This window comes from Vigna unguiculata, chromosome 11 (assembly GCF_004118075.2).
Source record: "Vigna unguiculata cultivar IT97K-499-35 chromosome 11, ASM411807v1, whole genome shotgun sequence".
Taxonomy (NCBI): domain Eukaryota; kingdom Viridiplantae; phylum Streptophyta; class Magnoliopsida; order Fabales; family Fabaceae; genus Vigna; species Vigna unguiculata.
Genome location: NC_040289.1, coordinates 31,816,466 through 31,835,848, shown reverse-complemented (window position 1 = coordinate 31,835,848; position 19,383 = coordinate 31,816,466). Strand labels below are relative to the sequence as shown.

At 28.4% G+C, this 19,383-nt stretch overlaps 1 long non-coding RNA gene across 1 annotated transcript; it reads right to left on the bottom strand.

Moving 5' to 3' along the window:
- Positions 1-6,015: 6,015 nt before the first annotated feature.
- On the bottom strand, positions 6,016-7,648 carry LOC114168458. Its single transcript, XR_003600674.1, has 3 exons — positions 7,557-7,648; positions 7,384-7,456; positions 6,016-6,295 (listed from the first exon to the last, which is right to left on the bottom strand). It is a non-coding gene; the product is annotated as an uncharacterized LOC114168458 (long non-coding RNA).
- Between the last annotated feature and the right edge of the window lie 11,735 nt (positions 7,649-19,383).

Below are 19,383 nucleotides of genomic sequence, written 5' to 3'. Positions count from 1 at the left end.
ACACATCATGGAGGAGTGTGCCACATCAGCATGCCAGGGTGGATTTCAAATACCAAGAAAAAAGACATAAAAGATGATGTGGTGCGTGGCAAATGGTGCCGTTAATATTGCAAGTAACAGCTGGCAAAAGCTGTTCACTCTTCAAGCTCCACTGGGCACCCACTGTACACCCTCACAACAGCAACACTTTCTTTAATAAAATTGATGCAGTAACCAACATTTTACTTCAATAATAATAGCATTGTTTAGCAGAGACAGAAATTTGAGGATGTGTGAGAGATTTGAAATGAGAAAAAAGTGGGAGAAGATGTTAAATTAAATGGGAGTGTATTAATTTATCATAAATGGCCTAGAGAGTAGAGAGTGTGGTACGGAATGGGTGGATATGGAAAAAAATGGTGCAGAGCAATAAAATGATGTGGTGTTGTTGGATGGATAAAGAAGGTGATGGTGGCGATCCAGCTGTCATTGGTAGTACAGGTTTGAAAATCTCTGCCATGCACCGTCACAAGCTTCTCCTTCGACAATTCATGGCGGCATCGCAACCAGACACGCGTGTCTTACAATCTTGGGGCATCCCTTGTCCCATCTTTCGAGTTGATAAAACTGTCATGTTGGATATTTGAATACATATCTTCTCCCATACATTTATCTCTATTATTATCCATGTACAGGATAAGATCAAATCAAAATAAGAAAAATAAAAATAAACAATTAAATAAAGATATTTTTTAATTAAAATAGATCAATTTCTATGTATAGAGATTTTACAGAAAATATAAAAACATGGTGGTTAAAGTTTTTATACGTAGCGGTTGTGGTTTTCACGATGTTGCAATTGCTGACGGCGTTTTTCCAGCTGGAGTGTACACGAAGACGCACTTACTCAAAGGCCCCGCTTCGTAACGTTTTTTTAATGTATACGTTGGAGTAATTCGTAATACAAAATGATTATGTTGTCATAAACTCGTTTAACGATAATAATATTCGTTCATCAATTCTCTCCAAGTGCACGTGCAAGAGGATTACCCATGCACTTAATACTAAATTATTAGTGGGAATTAGGTTCAGATAATTATTGTTTTTTTTAATTTAAACGTTATTAAATATAGACTATTATTTAGTTTTTCTGCTTTTTGTACTTTTTTTATAGTTTTTTTTTTTTTTTGTTTACTTTCAGGTATCTGTAATATAAACACGTGACTAGAGTGAGACCAAACGGACAGAGTCCATTCGGTGGTCCAATTAAATTCTATGGTCCACTCTATAATTATATTTTAGGTAAAATGTATTGTTTTCGAAAATTGTTTAAATTTAACTTTCGAATTTAAAAAAAGAAAAAACAATTCATGTACTTTTAATTTTAAAATAAAACACTCTTAGTTAGGTCTCCAAGCACTGGTTGCAACTTTCAACCCCACTCATTTTCAAACGAAAAGCTCAACGAATTATTTCAATAATTAAAAAAAATCGAAATATATGGTATTTGTGAAATTTTCGTTTTCTAAATATTTGTTAGGACCGATGAATTTAAATATTCTATTTAATTTTCTTATTTGACTGAACTGAACAAATTTCTATTCTTAAATTTTTATTTTGTGAATATTTCTTGTAATTGAGATTTTCTTTGTGGATAAATTTCATTTTCTAAATTTTAAAATATAAATGCTGAATTAAAATTAAAAAAAATATTGAAGTAATTTAAAAATTAAATTTTTAGTAATACTTGTATATTTAAAGTCAATGATTCATTGTGAAATTTCAATTTCAATTTCGTTAATAAATTTAAAGTTCTATTTTAATTATTTAACATATCTTTCAAACAATTCTTAAACTTTTTTTTCATTCAAACAATTTATTATACTTTAATTTTTTTTGAATTTAATAAATAAATAAATAAATATTTTAAATTACCTTATTCAAACATACTATGAACTTGGACCTTATAAAAAAATTCTAAATAACACCCAACTATGTTGTTAATTGCAAAACCTCTTTCACGCATTTTTTATTTTTATTTCTCCTTGAGTCAAGATCCAGAGTCTTGACTCCAGAATCATGTTGCTTCTAGACTCAACTTTTAAAAATTTTATCGATTAAATAGTTAATTTATAATATATAAATATAAACTTCAACTGTGAATTAATGTTTTAAGATTTTAAATCTTAATAAAGTTTAATTTTTATTAAATTTATCATTTTACTGGTTATTGAAATAATTTTTTAAATTTGTTCCTAGCATAACTAATAATTCTATATTATTTAAAAATTAAGGTCCAAAATAATTTAAATATTTTTTTCTTTTATTTTTTATTATTTTTTAAAGATAAAATTGTAACGGACTCTACGTTAATATGAATAATATCTTATATATGAGTGACCCTTGTATTACATAATTTAAATTAATTATAATTTTTCACCGATTGACAAAATTTAAATAAATTAATAAAATTAAGATTGTATTACTTTAAAATATATTAATACAACCTTTATTTTTTAAAAATGAAAATGATAGGAGGTTCGTAAGTAAGGTGAGTGATGTTGACAGATAATATAAGGAAGTCATCAGAGATTATTAATAAGATTAGATTGGTATTGGTCTAAATGTGCAATAATCAAAATAATCAAATATAAATTAAATATGAATTTATATGAATACACGAGTATACAAAAGAATTATTACAACGTTGATAAAGCAACGTTTCGGGATGCGGAAGTGCGATCGGCACAGACTGGAAATTGCAGAAAAACCACACTTTCTCTCAATTTGATAATAAAAAAACACTGCCCCTCTTACCCCAACCCATCTTCATTATTTTCACAAATCTAAAAGTAGAAAACCACATATTTTTATTTATTTATTTTTTAATTTTGACTTCATCTTTCCTTTCGGATTCTTCTATATTGGCAGATATGGCTCCATGTGCCTTCCACATTCTATTTGAAAAACATTTTTAAAATGCACCAATTTATCAAAAAACATTTAAATAAATAGCAACAAAGTATACGTAAAATGGGACAGTGGTACACAATAATTGTACGGGTCGTAGTTGAGGCAATTCTTTTGTAATGTTGCAAAAGTTTAATATTAGTATCGTGTTGCAAAAGTTTGAGTGTGTGAGAAGGAGAGAGAGGTGAAAATATGAATAATTACTGTGACGCAGAGAAGAGAGGGAGTAGGTAATGAATGCGACCTTGAATTTTACTTGTGGGAATAGGCTTCCCTTTTTCAGCATTCACTGCTGTACTGTAGAGTGTACTGTCTTCACTCCATCACGCCAGCACTGCATAATTGCACTTCCTTTCTTCTGCACAACATTATCAGACCTTCACCTTCTTCATCAAAAATCTTCTCTTTCTCACTAATTAACGCTTACGATTCCCAAAAACAAACCTAAATTTTCTTTTACTGTCGTAATTTTAGCGGTTTTTCCTATTGTGAAAACGTGTAAAATATGTCTAAATTATTAAGCTTTTTATGGGAAAATCGTTAGATTTTTATTTTATTTGGGTTATTATTATATGTTAGATTTAATTATTAATTTAATTTTTATATTTAAATTTTTATTTTATTTTAATTTATATTTTTTTTATTCAGTTCAGCTTTTATTTTCTAAAAACCTTCGATTGGGTTTATAATTTTTAAAATAGAAATTCAGTGTAACCTTTTGTGTTAAGTTAACATATAAATATTGGCTGAGAATATTACAAGTCAAAATTTAAGTATTTCACACGTTAAAATGTATATTATCTTTTTATTACATCTAACATGTTAAAATTATAGAAATTTTAAAGTAAAATATATTTAAATTTTAACGTGATATACCTAAATTTTAGCGTATAACATTTTTGAAAACTTATATTAAGAATTTAACAAAATAAGTAACATTCATTTTTTAAAAAAATAAAAAATCAATTAAGTCAAAAATTTAAAGATCAAAATAAATAAAAATAGTAAACTGAGTTCCAATTTAGTCACTAACTCAATAATAAAATACTTCAAAATATTGTTAACATAGTTCGTAAGTACTCCAACATAAAAATAACTAAAACTTAATACAATCTTTCAAAAAAACAAACTAATACATATTTTCTAACTCATTCCTATATCACTAGTTGATAACTTTAGTTTCATTGCTACTATCTTCATCCATTCCTAAATCTGTTACTTTATATACATAATATACATCACAATAATAGAAAACAAAAGATACAAAATGCAAGGGTGAACTAAATATCATAACAATAATCTATAATTGAAAGATATCAAAATTTTCACCAAAGTTTTAAACTAAAGTTAACTAATTAAAAAGTCCAAGAATCACCTACAGAGAAATTTTTAGACTCAAGAATCTTACTTACGGAAGACTAGTATATTGAATGGACTTGTGAGACTATACACCTGTTATACTAACCCTCGTCTCTTGATCCTAAACAACAATAACTCAAGTGGTACACCATATATCTCATCTAGTACTGACAAGGTTAACTTCACTAGCTCCTTAAGTATGTCACACCGTCAGCTATGTGAAGCCTCCTTCGACTTTCACCACCTAGTTATCATCTTTATGTAAGTTTGAAACCAGTGTTGGAAGTCTCACATTAACTAGAGATAAGGCTATTTCATACTATATAAGTAGGGTGCAAACCTCACTTTACAAGCCAGTTTTGTGGGGTTGAGTTAGGCTTGAAGTTCACTTTTAATATGATATCAAAGCCAAGTTAGAGCCTATACTAACGAATTTTCTTGGACATCCTATTCGACTTGCTATCAGACCATTAACGGACCACTCATTTCTAGACCCATGCATGAGATGTTTATACCTTAAGGTGAGTGGGTGTGTTGGAAGTCTTACGTACAAAAATAATTTTTTTGTATCCCTAAACCACTCTGATACTCAGAAATCCACAATTTCACATAATTAAAAGTCTCACATCACAGGTATAAAAATCCAACATATCTCACCCTTTCAATATCTTACTCTCATCCTTATTTAGCTCCTTTACCTTGTAAAATACACTCTATGAAATTCTTATAAATTTTGTTATGAATTTTTTTTTTTTTTGCAGGAAATTGATGCCAATTTGTTTGAAAAATATTTTGTATAAAACACTTTTTCACAACAAATTTTGTAGAAAATACTTATGAATTTTATAATTTTGTAGGAAATAATTACCCATGAAGGAATTACCTGCCAATTAAGATTCTTAGAAAAAATAGCAAGAAAAAAAATCTTTCTTGCAAAGTTTTTTAACATATTTGAAGGAGAAATCCCATGTAATATGAGAATTTTTAGTAGTAATGACTATATGAAGATGCATATAAGAGAAAATATCACATACAACCAGAGACAACTGCATATACTAGAAAGATTAAGTTGTTCTATCAGAGAAGGAAAATTTGAACTTATCCTAATATAAAATTGATTGACTTGTATGGTAGAATTAATTGACACTAATTATTTATATGGTGTTGGATCTTTAAAAAAAAATGTAGGAGGTTAGAAGGAATTTGAGAACTAAGAATGAAACAAAATTATTTAAGGTTTACGTAAACCACCTATGTTTTACGAGAAAAAGGATCCACTTTAAGGCCTTTTAATTTATATATATATATATATATATATATATATATATATATATATATATATATTAAAATTAGTATAATGATAAAATTGTATTCTATTTAAAATTTTAATCAGGTTCTCACATTTAATATCAAAACTAAATTATTAATTAAATCTAATATTATTAACAACGAGTTATATTTAGAATAATTTTTCTTTAAGTAAGAAATTAATTGAGTCAAAACATATATGAAAAATTAAAATAGATAAAAAAACTACATTATTAATTAAATATAATATTTAACAAGAAGTTATATTTAGCGTAAAGTTTTTCCTTTTAGATTTTTTATAATCTAAAATTCAAATTCAAAATCTTATTTAAATAAACGAAATAATCTAAAATTCAAATTCAAAATTTTACTTAATTAAACGAAATATGTAATGTCCCAAATAAATAGATAAACACGTCACATACATAATATCTATAGAGTACGAAGATTTGGTATATGAAGTACTCCGTACCCCAACATATCCATAAAACATAAAAGAGGCCTCATACGGCCTAAAATAGAAAATACTAGAGAACTAATGGTACTAGATCTTGTACAGACAAGAAAAGCATAGCTAATAAATTCTTCAGCGATGAGCTCCATAGTGGGCCCAATAACTGTCCAGTCCATCAAGTTGTAGCATTCCCACCATCATTACCACTGCCAGGGGTTCTCCCATCTGCTCACATCAATAAAATTAATGATCATTGCAATGGAGAAAACCACATACAATCATACAAACACGCGAAAGGGGTAAGCTAGAGCACAAGATAATTATATTATAACACACAGGTCCAATCACATAGTCAAGCATAATTAATGAAAAACCACACAAGAGACATCAAACCGTTACCACTCCAAATACTAGAAAATCCAGATACGTATAATGAGGCGCCACCACAAATAGTGGAATTATACCCTAGCGGTGAGGCGTCACCACGAGGCCTTTGCGGAATTACACCCTTACAAGAGGCACCACCACGTGGCCTCCGTGGGATTACGTCCTGGCCGTGGGGCACCACCACATTATCCTCGTGGAATTATGTCTTGTTGTGTAGGCACCACCATGAACCCTCACCTTGAGGTTCGTGGAATTAAGTCCAATGAATTAGGCACCACCATGGACTCCCCCTAGGAGGGCCTATGGAATTACGTCCATTAAGGGGCACCACCATAAGCTCTCCCTACAAGAGCCATGGAATTACGTCCTACTCACACTTTGTACGCGTTTCACCAACCAATCAGAAAGTTCCCTTAATACAAACATCATGCATAAACAACAATTCATACATCTCATGCTTCTCAGTTCATACAACAAGCAACCATACCAGTGGACCATGCACACCGAGCACAAAACCTGCCCCGGTCTCGCTCAGGCCAGAAGGCCTCGCTCAGGCGAGTTCCTCCTCGCCTAGGCAAGAACTCGAGCCCTGAAACAATGGTCAATGCGGATTCTCGCACAGGCGAGTCCATCCTCGCCTAGGTGAGATCACACCTCGCTCAAAATAAACTCCAGTCGCCTGGGCGACAATTTGCACGTGAAAGCCTGGGCGAGCTCTGTTAGTCTCGCCTAGGCGAGGCACGCTCGCTTGGGCGAGAAAGACAGTGTCCACCACTGTACACTTCGCAGAAACATAGAACGCACGCCAAAAGAAATCATGTTCTCACTTTTATCATACAATCAACCATGAGCATACATCACACATATGATTTAGACCCAGAAGCATACAAAAATTACAGACAACTATAAGCTCAAGCTTCCCTTACCTGGAAAGGGTTTAGCGAACGACTTCGACACCTGACTCAACGAACCTAAAAGCTTCGAAAATGGACTCAAGAGCTGCGAGTGAAGACACAAATAGCAAGGTTGCTACAGTAAGCCTAACAAAACCATGAGAACCAACTTAGAACGTGAAGAGCATGGTTCAAGAACAACTTACATGACAGGAGAACGAGATTTGGCTAGCTTGAAAGGGGCGTAGGATCAAACCCTAGCAGAGCTCTGGAGGAGGTATGGAGCGTGACAGCTGCGTTCTCTGTAGAGTGAAGAGAAAAGATTAGGCTAGGACAGACTTATGGTATGTTTTTCCTTGTTGGGCCAGCCCTAGGCCCAATCAACTTTGGGGCAACCCTTAAGGATTAGACAGAAAATAAATGGGCCTTACAAAATACAATTTGGGTTAATGAATGATATAAATCTGATTTGCTTGTTTAAAAACATCTTTCAACAATCCATTCTACTAAAATTAAATTTATTTATAATAATAATAACTATTATTATTATTATTATTATTATTATTATTATTATTATTATTATTATTATTATTATTATTATTATTGCTTGTGTTTATATATGGCTGGTGTTGTTTTCTCTTATTTATTTAAAATAAGAGTAGTGTATTTTATATCTGTAAGAATCGATTTTATTTAATTTAATTAATAAAAATAGATTTATCCTAATTTTTTATATTTCTATTACAAAACTAATTACCATTATCATTAGTACTATTCTCTCTTTAAATATTTGTAAAAGTCACTGATATTCTTTAGGTTATTTTGTTTTAGAATTAATTAATGTTAAGGACATCACGGATTAGGTTTTTATAAAAAAGAAAAAAAAAATACCTCTTTGAATTTTTTATACTTCAAGACGTTTGTGAAATTCACTGAATGGCTTTAATCTTCTTTTTAACGAGACACCATAAAAAAAAGAAAAGAAAATGAACATATTTTCAAGGATGGTGAAATAAAATAAGAGCAAAGTTGACCATGGAAAACGATATTGTAATAAAAGCTTAAAATAGCATTTCACTACTAAAGCTTATAAAAATAAAGTCCTGCCTTATGTTAAATTGTTTAAGTCAAAAAGACTTCAAAATTTGATGGATTCACTTAGAAACCTATCAACATTATTGATTAGTGACACTGTCGCTCTAATACAAGATCCTAAATTTTCATTAAAAAAACGAATCTAAATGTGGCTTTAAGTCAAAGAAAAAGTAAGAAGAAAATGTTAAATTATTTTTATTCATGCAATATAGTAATATAAAGTTGTCAAAATTTAGTAGTCAAAATATCATTATCCAAACAAGAAAGAATGGTCAAAAGAACTCAAGGATTATCCAATAATTAGAATAAAGAAATTGACGTTGTAAATATTTAAAACGGGATAAAAGAGATATAGAAAAATATAAAGTAAGTTTCATTAATGATTTTAATATTTAATGAAATTAAATAAGTTTTTTCTTTCTATTTTACATTTTCACTTATAAAAAAAAATTATGTTAGCCTCCGTAAGTAATTGTATGGAAAACATAATACCATGTCTCACTAAAAAGGAGATTGGTGTAAGTTATATATAAATACATAAATTAATTTATAACAATACATTACCAATTCAATTAATAAATTATATAAATATACAATAATTTATAACAATAACCGTAAGAAATAAATTAAAATTCAATGAAAAAATTATACAGGTAAGAACATAGATTAATTATTAATTATTAACTGGGTATGTTTACTCTAAACTTTAAATCGTCAAATGTGAAACTACATATTTTAAGATTTGAAAACATTTAAAATTGTGAAAATTTAATAAAGTACTGTAAATTTTAGTTCAACTTGTAAAGAATTTTAATTTTAATAAATAAATAAATTAAAAACCACAACAACACCTGAAACAATTAACTAATGTAGGTTGAATTCAACTTGTAAATATACAATGTTGTTCTAGAATCTGATCAGGTAAGCAATTCCATTCAAGTCAATTTTTTTAAAAATCAATTTAGTAAAAAAAATTATCTTCATTTATAAATTATAATCTAATATTATTTATAATTAATGTGATATTTTTAAAATATTTTTTTATGATATTAAGTGAAAAAATCAAGAAAAATGGACGATAACATGATAAATTTAAATTTTTATTAGACTTAAATACTATAATTCATATTAAGAATTGAGTTTTAGTATAATTTAATTTGACAAAAAATGATTTAATATACTCTATAATTTAATTTAATTTTTAATCGATATAAGATTTTTAGTATATTAATTAAGTAATTAATCTTATATAAACTAATAAATATATTTTTTATAAATATATCCAAAGCTTGTAGTTGATTTCAAAATACTTTCATTTCAGGACAAGAATATTATTAAATTATCATGTCAACTAAATAGTAAATACTTAAGCAGGTCTATCACTACATTTGAACTCTGGTAGAATGGTTTTCTTAAGGCAGTGTTCTTTTGCGCAGATTGTATAAATCCGCTGATTTGCGCGGATGAATTTATAAAAATTTCATGTTCGTTTCTGATGATTTAAAAGCATGTGCACGGATGGATTTGTGAGATTTCACAAAATTTTTATCCTTCCAAAATGTGAAGATTTGTAACAATATTAGACACTTTGACGATTTTAACCAGTTTCAAAACTTTTTCTTCTCACAATATTTTAAATATTTATAATTATAAAAGATATTATTCTTAAATTATAATTTACATATATATTATTAATAATTATATATGATTATTTTTATTATACATATAAGATGTAACCGGTTATATAATAAAATAATAATAATAAATAATATATTTATTTGTGTAATATATTCTTCTCCCAGCATATATAAATTTTTTTTTCATGTTTTGTGTTTTTTTTTTCAAAATTCTTTTTTTCTAAGCTTTAAAAAAATTTATTTATTTATTATGACAAAAGATAACTCATTTCAAAATTTATTCAACAATATCATTTCAAAAATTAATCTTTTTTTACAAAAGGGTATTATGGTAAAGTAATAAATATATCAATTTTAACATATAATTTTATCTATCACATCAATCAAATCTTTCACTAACTTTCATACAAATTATCTCCAAATCCACTCACTTTACCCTCCAAATCCACTCAAAAAAACACAAATATCCATCCTCTTAAATCTACACAAATCCATCTTCACACTCTCCCCCATATCCATCCATAAAAAGGAACACACCCTAAAGGACTTATTTTATCGTTATTACTTATATAGTTAATATTAATGTATAATTTCTTAAGGCAAATATGAAATGGAAAGAGTATAGGAAAATTTTTGGATTAAATTTGGTTTCAAATGAACCAAATATCTACCCTGTCAACACATCATATGCAAACAAATACTAAGGCCAAATCAATCCCTATCATCAGTCACGGACACATAAAAATGGTAATTCATAAGAAAATGGTCAATTAAGATTTTTGGCAGTTGTTACTTACTCCCTTGTCTTCTCTTCAATCTTCAACCGCAAAGAAATCTTAGTACTTTCCACGCACTAAAATGTATGATAAAACTCGATGTTCAGTAAATAATAAGAATATAAATTAATATATATGGATTTACTATTGAATAGATGCTCTTGATTATGATTTATAGATTAGATTAATCATCCTTTCAAACAATTATTTTATTTTGTGCGTGTTTATGTTCTTTAGGCTAAACTCAATGTTTGGCTTCACTTAATTGGATCTCATATGTAATTATATATATAATTTTTTTTCTCTCCTTAATTGTTTTTTTATAGTTTAGCATGTGTCTCAAATCTAATTCTAGTTGATAAGTTACGTACAAGAAGATTTGAGGTAACTTTCGTTAGAAAATATTTGAATTTTAAGTGATCTTCAGTATTCTTCACACTTTTCGAAAAGTACTTCAGACTACTTTGTCTTCTTAAAATCTCCCAAAAAGTTAAATTAATTTTTGAAATATAAATTTGTTTGTTGCATCGTCTATTTTCAAAAATTTTAAGAATGTCTAAAACTATTTCTAAGACTCTATCTTATTAAATTGATAGTGATTATAGTGAAGTGCCTAGTCTACAACATTTGACCAAAGTACTAAAGTGATTAAAAATTTGGCAAAGACAAACATCTATTTTGAAAAGAAAAACAAAAGAGTTGAAAGAGATGAATATGTTACTACCAAGGAGCTTAAGATTTTTAAGGAAAAACAAGCAAAGTTTTAAGAAGAGTTGAGAAAAAGTAGGAGTAGAATTCAATCAAGGAGAAGTTCCAAAAATCATACACAACTCATACTAAAAAAAGTATAGTAGAATTTTAAACCAATACTGTTAACACCTGATTACGTCCGACCAAATAAAATTGATTTTTAAAAAAGTAGTAAGCAAAGAAAATAATAATGAAAAAAATAAGTGAAATAAAGTTTATAAAGAAAGAAAAATAAAAAATTTGAAAGAAAAAATTGATGGTTTAAATTAACATGAAATTAAAAATAATGAAACTCATTTTTCTATTAACACATCCTATCTTTTCTGTTCTTACCACCTATCCATTTCTTTCATGATCCTAACTGTACTACCTACACCCTTGCCATTTTCTTTTTCACCCAAAACCATTACCAACTCTTTGGATGCCACGTGCCAATTTTTTTTCTCTCACCCACTAATTCACTTTACTTAAACATACACCACATTCACGAAACCTCACGTCACACACCATTCACGTTAGGGTGGGCTATCTCATCCACTTTTATTCCATTCTGAATTCATATAAGATATATTTTATTAAAAATCAAATTCATTTTATTAAATTCAGATTTTAATATAATCTATATTTTATATATTTTATGAATTAAATATCCATTATCTAAATCTAAATTTTTAAATATGGATAATCTAAAAAATTTAATTTAAAATAATCTAAATTTTTAGTTAGGTTAGTCTGAAGGATAAGTTGGGGTGATTCAAAATTGGCCGTATTCGATGGAGTCGGCTCTATATAAAATTTGGCCATATTCAGCTAAATTCAGTTGAGTTGGTCCCGGTCAAAATTTGGCCAGTCAACCTTAGAACAAATTTGGCCGTATTCGGTCGAGTCGACTCCGACCCAAATTTGACCACATTGGGTTAAGTCGGTACTGGATGAAATTTGGCCATATTCAGCATAGTCGGACGCGACCAAAATTTTTCCGTATTTAGCCTAGTCGGCTCCGGTTGAAATTCGATCAAATTTGGTTGAGTCATCCCGATGGAAATTTGACCGAGTCGGCCTTGGCCCAAATTTGGCAGTATTTAGCCGAGTCGATCTCGGACGAAATCTGGCCATTTCGGCTGAGCTAGTCCCGAACGAAATTTGGCAGTATTTAGCCAAGCTGGCCCCGACCGAAATTCAACCGAATTCAATTGAGTCGACCTCGGTCAAAATTTAGCCGAGTCGGCCCTGGCTCAAATTGGCCTTATTCGGACGAGTCAGCCCTGACCCAAATTTGGCAGTATTTGGCTGAGTCGGCCCTGACCCAAATTGATCTTATTCGATTGAGTTGGTCCCAAACAAAATTTGACTGTATCAACCGAGTTGATTGCAACTGAAATTTTGTCGTATCTAGCCTCATCGGCCTCAACCGAAATTTGTTTAAATTCAATCGAGTCAGGCCCTACTGAAATTTATTGTTGATTAAGTGTATCTGTGATGTTTTTGATGATGTCCATAAGAAAAAATAATAGCATGAGAATGTTGGAATTAAAGCAAGGCATGCTATATGTGTGAGCATGATGTATGACATGATGTACGTGTTAATTGCATCACACTTAGTCAAATAGATCAATAGGCTATAATTGGTATTAGGGATGTCAACGGGGCGGGTAGGGTACGGGTAGTAGCTCCCTCGTACCCTACCCGCTGGATAAATATCTGCCCCGTACCCGTACCCATATCCGTCGGGTATCCATTATGCGGGTACCTGCTTATTTTTTTCATATCTGCGGGTATCCATGGGTACCTGCAGGTATTTGCAAAATTATTTAAAAAACAAATATTTAATCATAAATTCAAATAAAATAAAATAAAATACATCACACTCATAAATTTTAAATAAAGTTCAAATAAACTAAATTTGATACATGTCCAAATAATTGTAAAAGTAAATATAAAATGACGTTTAATCCAATGGAAATTCTTTAATTAGTGCTTTGATCAACAAATCCACTTTCTCTGATTGATTCCTGAAAAATAAACAAAAATAAACAAATAATAAACCTCAATTGTCACGTGCCAAATATTCTTATTTTGATTTCATCATTTGACAACAAGCATACCATAAACGTCATTGTCTATATAAGGTTTGATGTATATGTCCAATTTCTAAGAAAGGAAAGAGAAAAATGTTAAGGGATGTAAGTTTAGCGGGTACGGGTATCCACGGGTATGGATACTATGATACCCGTACCCGCCCCGTTAATATGTGGGTATCAAAAATATCCGTACCCGCGGGTAGCGGGTATAGATTTTTAATATTTGTTTTCTACCCGTTACAGGTTTTATCCGCGGATACCCGCGAGTACAGATCTCTTTGACATCCCTAACTGGTATGTGTGTGATAATTACAAAAGGTTGTTTTGTTGTTTCGGTAGTCGACTTGGCAAGATGCAGGAAATTCATAATTAAGATTCTTGCACCTTTCTAGGTTGTTTTCTTGTATTCTTTTTACAGTTTGAAACTCTTTGTATTGCTGTTTTTGTTTAAAGCAAGTGTGTGGTATAGCCTTGCTGTTTTTGGTTAAAGCAAGTGTGTGGTATAGCCTTGCTGTTTTTGGTTAAAGCAAGTGTGTGGTATAACCTTGCTGTTTTTGTTTAAAGCAAGTGTGTGGTATATAGCCTTGCTTGTACGATTTTCTTGTCTAAGAGTTTAGATTTGCTAAAGTGTCTTTGTAAATTCTGTAATTCTTTGAGATATAGTGAAACTCTAGTGTGGTTTGCTAGGGGAAACTAGAAATAGATTTTAAGGAATCAAACTAGTATAAATCTTTTGTGTGTGTTTCATCTCTTTCTTTCTTTATTTTGGACATGGTATAAATGTTCCAAAACATTCAATCACATTATTTCAATTGATTTAACGAGCAAAAACTTTTAAAAAACAATTTCAAATTGCTAAAAATTGGATAAAGTTTGTCAAAATCAATTCACTCCCCCTCTTTTATGAAATTGTGGTACATTAAAACTAACAAAATTTAGTCAAGTTGACCTAGACACAAATTTGATCTTATGTGACCAAGTTGACCTTAGATAAAATTTATGAATTAGAAGTCATAAAATAGTTAAACATCTTACAGTAAAAAAGAAGAAAAAACTAAAACGAGTACGCAAAAAAGAAAAGGAATAAAAAGTTAATCGTCAAGGAGAATTCAAAAAGAAAAAAACTATTTAAATATCACTCTACATTAAGTAAAAACTAATTGCGATTTTCGAAACTTATGCCTTAAATTCATTCTCTGCATCTCTTTAGGTAGTGTTTATTTGAGAAAATGTTTGGTTCCATTTCTTGTATTCACTTTCAATTACAAAACTTTTATCTTGTTATAATATTTTTTCCCTTTCAATATTTTCTATACAAAATAGGAAACGTTTTGATTTCAAAGGTTTTGTACAAATTTAAAATTAGAGAAAAACTAGAATGATTTTTTATTAAAATAAAAAATAAAATTATATTCTCGTGAGAAATGGATACTTGCTTCTCAAACAGGGAAAGGAAATAAGGGACATAAGTTCTCTGGTGTTATGTTAGATAACCAAAAAATCTCCTTCTTTTTTGTCATTTAAAGGAAAAAGTTAAAAACATTTTGATCATTTTATATATATTTTTCTTTGCATTCTTTATCAAAGTGAATGAGAGAATAGAACAATTTATCATATTTTCAACATTGCAGGTATTAAGAATTTTGTTGAACAAAAACAAAAAAATGGATTTTCCTTGTTTTAGATTTTTGTTGTAACCCAAAAGAATTCTATATAATTTTTCATACTTTCAATGTTAATTTTTTTATGTCCACTAACACATATTATTCTATGGTTATAAATTTTAAGATATGTGTTATAATATAAAAAAGCTTGTTTATTTATTAAGAGAAACAAGAAAGCAAGAGAAAAATATAAAGCGAGACAAATGGACCAACGTTTATTTTTTAAGATAAGCCCATATACTGCTGCTATTGGACTTTTGGGACCTTTAAAAGTATGAAAGTAATATTATGATCTAAAGATTTTACGCTATTCACCCCCAAATTACTAACTCCACCTCTATAATATTTGGAAAAGACTCAAATATCTTTCACCATTATACCATATTACACCACACCACCACTGTTACATTACTGCTGTGTAGGAAGAAAAAGAAGAGAAACACCACAGAGGAAGAAGTTTAGAGAAAATACGAAAAAAAAAAAAAAAACTTGTTTAAGAATGTTTTGTTTGAGATGTATTCATGTGTTTTAGAAAATTCTTTCCGGAACATATTTTATATAAGGATATTTCAAAAAATTCATATAAAAAAACATTACGTGCTTTCAAAAATATTATTTGCGTAAAACTAATGTGAAAAAAAAAGACTGACATTTGACCATTATTGAGAATCTTTTATGTGTTTTCTTATTTTAAATCATCACCTCTCGACTTTGAAATAATATATTCTTAAAAAGAGCAGATTGTATAATTCAAAAAACAGAGTGAAATGTATAGAATTATGCATTGTTATAATAAATTGTTACTAATTATATAAGATTATAATATTTAAATTTATGCAACAATTATAATATTATTAACAAATGGATCATATATATAAAAATAATTGACAAAGTAAATATTTTATATTATCATCATATCATATATTTGAATTTTTTTAACATGTTTCAAAAATATTATTCTAAAGAGTTTGTTCCAAAACATATTACCTGTATTCCAAAAATTTCATTCTAAAAATTTTATTTGAAAATTTTGATTCGAACATTTCATTTCAAAAGATATGTTTTCGGAAAGTTTCAAGACAGAATATATAATCCAAAAATAAAGTAAAATAGTTATTTTGAAAACCTAAGGGATTGCGCGCATAAATTGTGGGGTACAGGAAGTAAAGGCAAGGATTTTATGAATGTCATGCCACTTGAGAACAAAATGGGTCAGTCATGATTGTAGCAAAACAATTCTTTGAACTTGGAGTTCTTCAGAAACTAGTTAGTTGAAAGTTAAGAAAATGGTTAGCAGTTTAAAATTGGTGGCTGAGAATTGTTCCATTAATTTATTAAATTATTTATATTAAGTGAAGTTATTTCTTAAAGTTGCTAATGAATAAAATGGAAAATAAAAATTATGTATTTGAAATCTCTCTTCTAAAAAATGTTTTACTTTGATAAGTAATAAATTGAGAAAATAAAAAAAATGTACATATATCCATTCTATATATAAAATTTATAAAAATAAGCATTTTTTAAATAAAGTATTTTCAACAAGAATTTAAAAATAACGTTCAGCATCCATTCGCTTTTTAATAATAGCACTGATATTTAATATCGCCCTAGTTATAACTCATATGTAGTAATTTCTTGAAAATATTAATCTCACATAGCCGATCGCATACAATGAATTATTCATTCATATATTGTCACGCAATATATTTAATTTACAGAAAAAAAAATTATTGAAACGGAGAAATATTGTGTGAGCTCAAAATTTTAGCTCGAACAATATTCTTTAATTATAAATGAGTGAGTTAATGACTTTTCATAATTCTAAAGTCATATGTTGAATAATCTTATAAAATGTGAACACCTTTAAAGAGAAATAATTGATTTAATATATTTCTCTATCAAAATAAGTTATGACTTAGAGTGTTAAATAACATTCTTCGATATGACCAATGAAATACTCGATGATGAGTTTCTTAATAAATAATTAAATATAACTTCTTCATCTTAGTGACTAAAAGAAAAAGGAAAAAGTTTTGGGAGATTAAGACAAAAACCTAAGCCTTCCATAAAAAGCTTGACTTACATTTATCATGGCCAAGATTGTTAGTGTTAGATGCTGAAAGAACTTATTAGACAAGCTTAACGGTATATAGGTTTTGATGATAATCAATGAGACAAGAGATTTAAGTTAGAAAGATAATGTTCACATTAAACTAAAAATATATAGATAATATATTTATACAAGTACTGGACAGAGAAAGAGTAGAATAGAACAAAGATGTAATATATATATATATATATATATATATATATATATATATATATATATATATATACACGATTCAATTAACGATATGCTTTCAACTGTGATTATATATAATCACTAGAATGCGAGAGATATAAAGAAATGTCAAAAGAATATAAAACGAGCAGAATTGTGAAATCCCTCAAGAAAAATCAAAGAGAAAAAAAAAAAAACTCTGAGAGCTTAAAGTCAAATCTAACTTTATTGAGTGACATTGAGTTGTGTGATAATCATTGTAAATATTCTTCACATTGTAAAGTATATCCTGTGAGATTTATTGTACTCTCTTTTTTGAGATATTGTTATTGTTTATTTTAATTGAGAGTTCTCGATATCACGAGAAGATTGGGAAGGATACTTTTAGAGGTTTATACTTATAACCTAGAGAAGTTGATACTCATTGTAAATTGAAGATGGTGATATTGGTTGTAACTTGTAGAAGTTTGTACTTGTTGTAATTTAGAGAGGTTGATATTCATGTTAGTCAAAAAATTTAATTAGTAGAAATTCTTAAAAAAATTGCTTAAGAGACTAAACGTAGTCTCAACGTTAGGTTAAACTAGTATAAATTCTTGTGTACATTCTGTTCTCTATACTTTACTATGTTAATATGATTTTTGCATAAAACAATTTTAAAAAGTTTACAGACTCTATTCATCCTCTATTCTAGAGTCATCTTGCACCAACAAAGATGATAATAAAAAATATGATTTTAGATTTTTGAAGAGAGATCAAAAGGTTGAAGCAATTCACCCTCATGAAATAGAACCCAATAAGAAGATTAAAAAAAACCACTATAATGGTACCAAAAAAAATATGACAATGATTTGTATATTAACGAAGAAAATTATCTAACTATTGCATTTGAGTAGTTGAGTTCGGTGCATCAATTGATGTCATACTGAAAGAGAAACTTTTGTTTCATGAAGACATGAAACCGTGTCATAAGCAACAGTGAGTGTTGGGAAAACGACTTTAATGACTGAAAATGACAAGTTAGTGTTGAAATAAGAGATGTACCTAAGATGCACCTGAATTTTAAGTAAAACAAAATGTTCGTTTAAACCAAAAAAACAAAGCATGTTCAACTTCTCGTATCTAATTTGTGCCAAATACAAATTAAGGCTCTTGCCCAATTAGCAACGAAATTATTTATTTATGTTTTTATGCATCCTTCCATTTATTTTCAATTTTAAGTATGTTATTTATATGATCTAATAAAATTTGGATAACATTTTCTAGAAAATTTAAAATAATAATATTGATTATTACTTTGTCAATTGTACTATGTTTCTTTTCCTCTAATTCTTAACTAACTTACATTTACTTCTATATTGTATCCAAACAAAACTAAATAAACTTAAAACAAATTTACTTAAATAAAAATAGTTTTAGTTATAATAAATTTTGATAATACTTCCTTATCATTAACGATTGTCTCAAACTAGTATTTGTACCCATGCACAGGATTTTAAAAATAATAGTATATTTATTAAATTAATTTAAAAATATAAAAGAGTAATTAAATATAAGTATTTTATTTTATAAAATTAAATAATAATTTTTAATTGTTTTTATGATGAAAATGTATTTAAGTTTTATATATATATAAAACAATGTCTTGTATATAATTATTTTAAATAATATATTAAGATTGAGTTAATAGAAATTAAGAAAAAATTCAATTTTAAATGAAATATTGATTAGATAATGTAAAAAGATGTA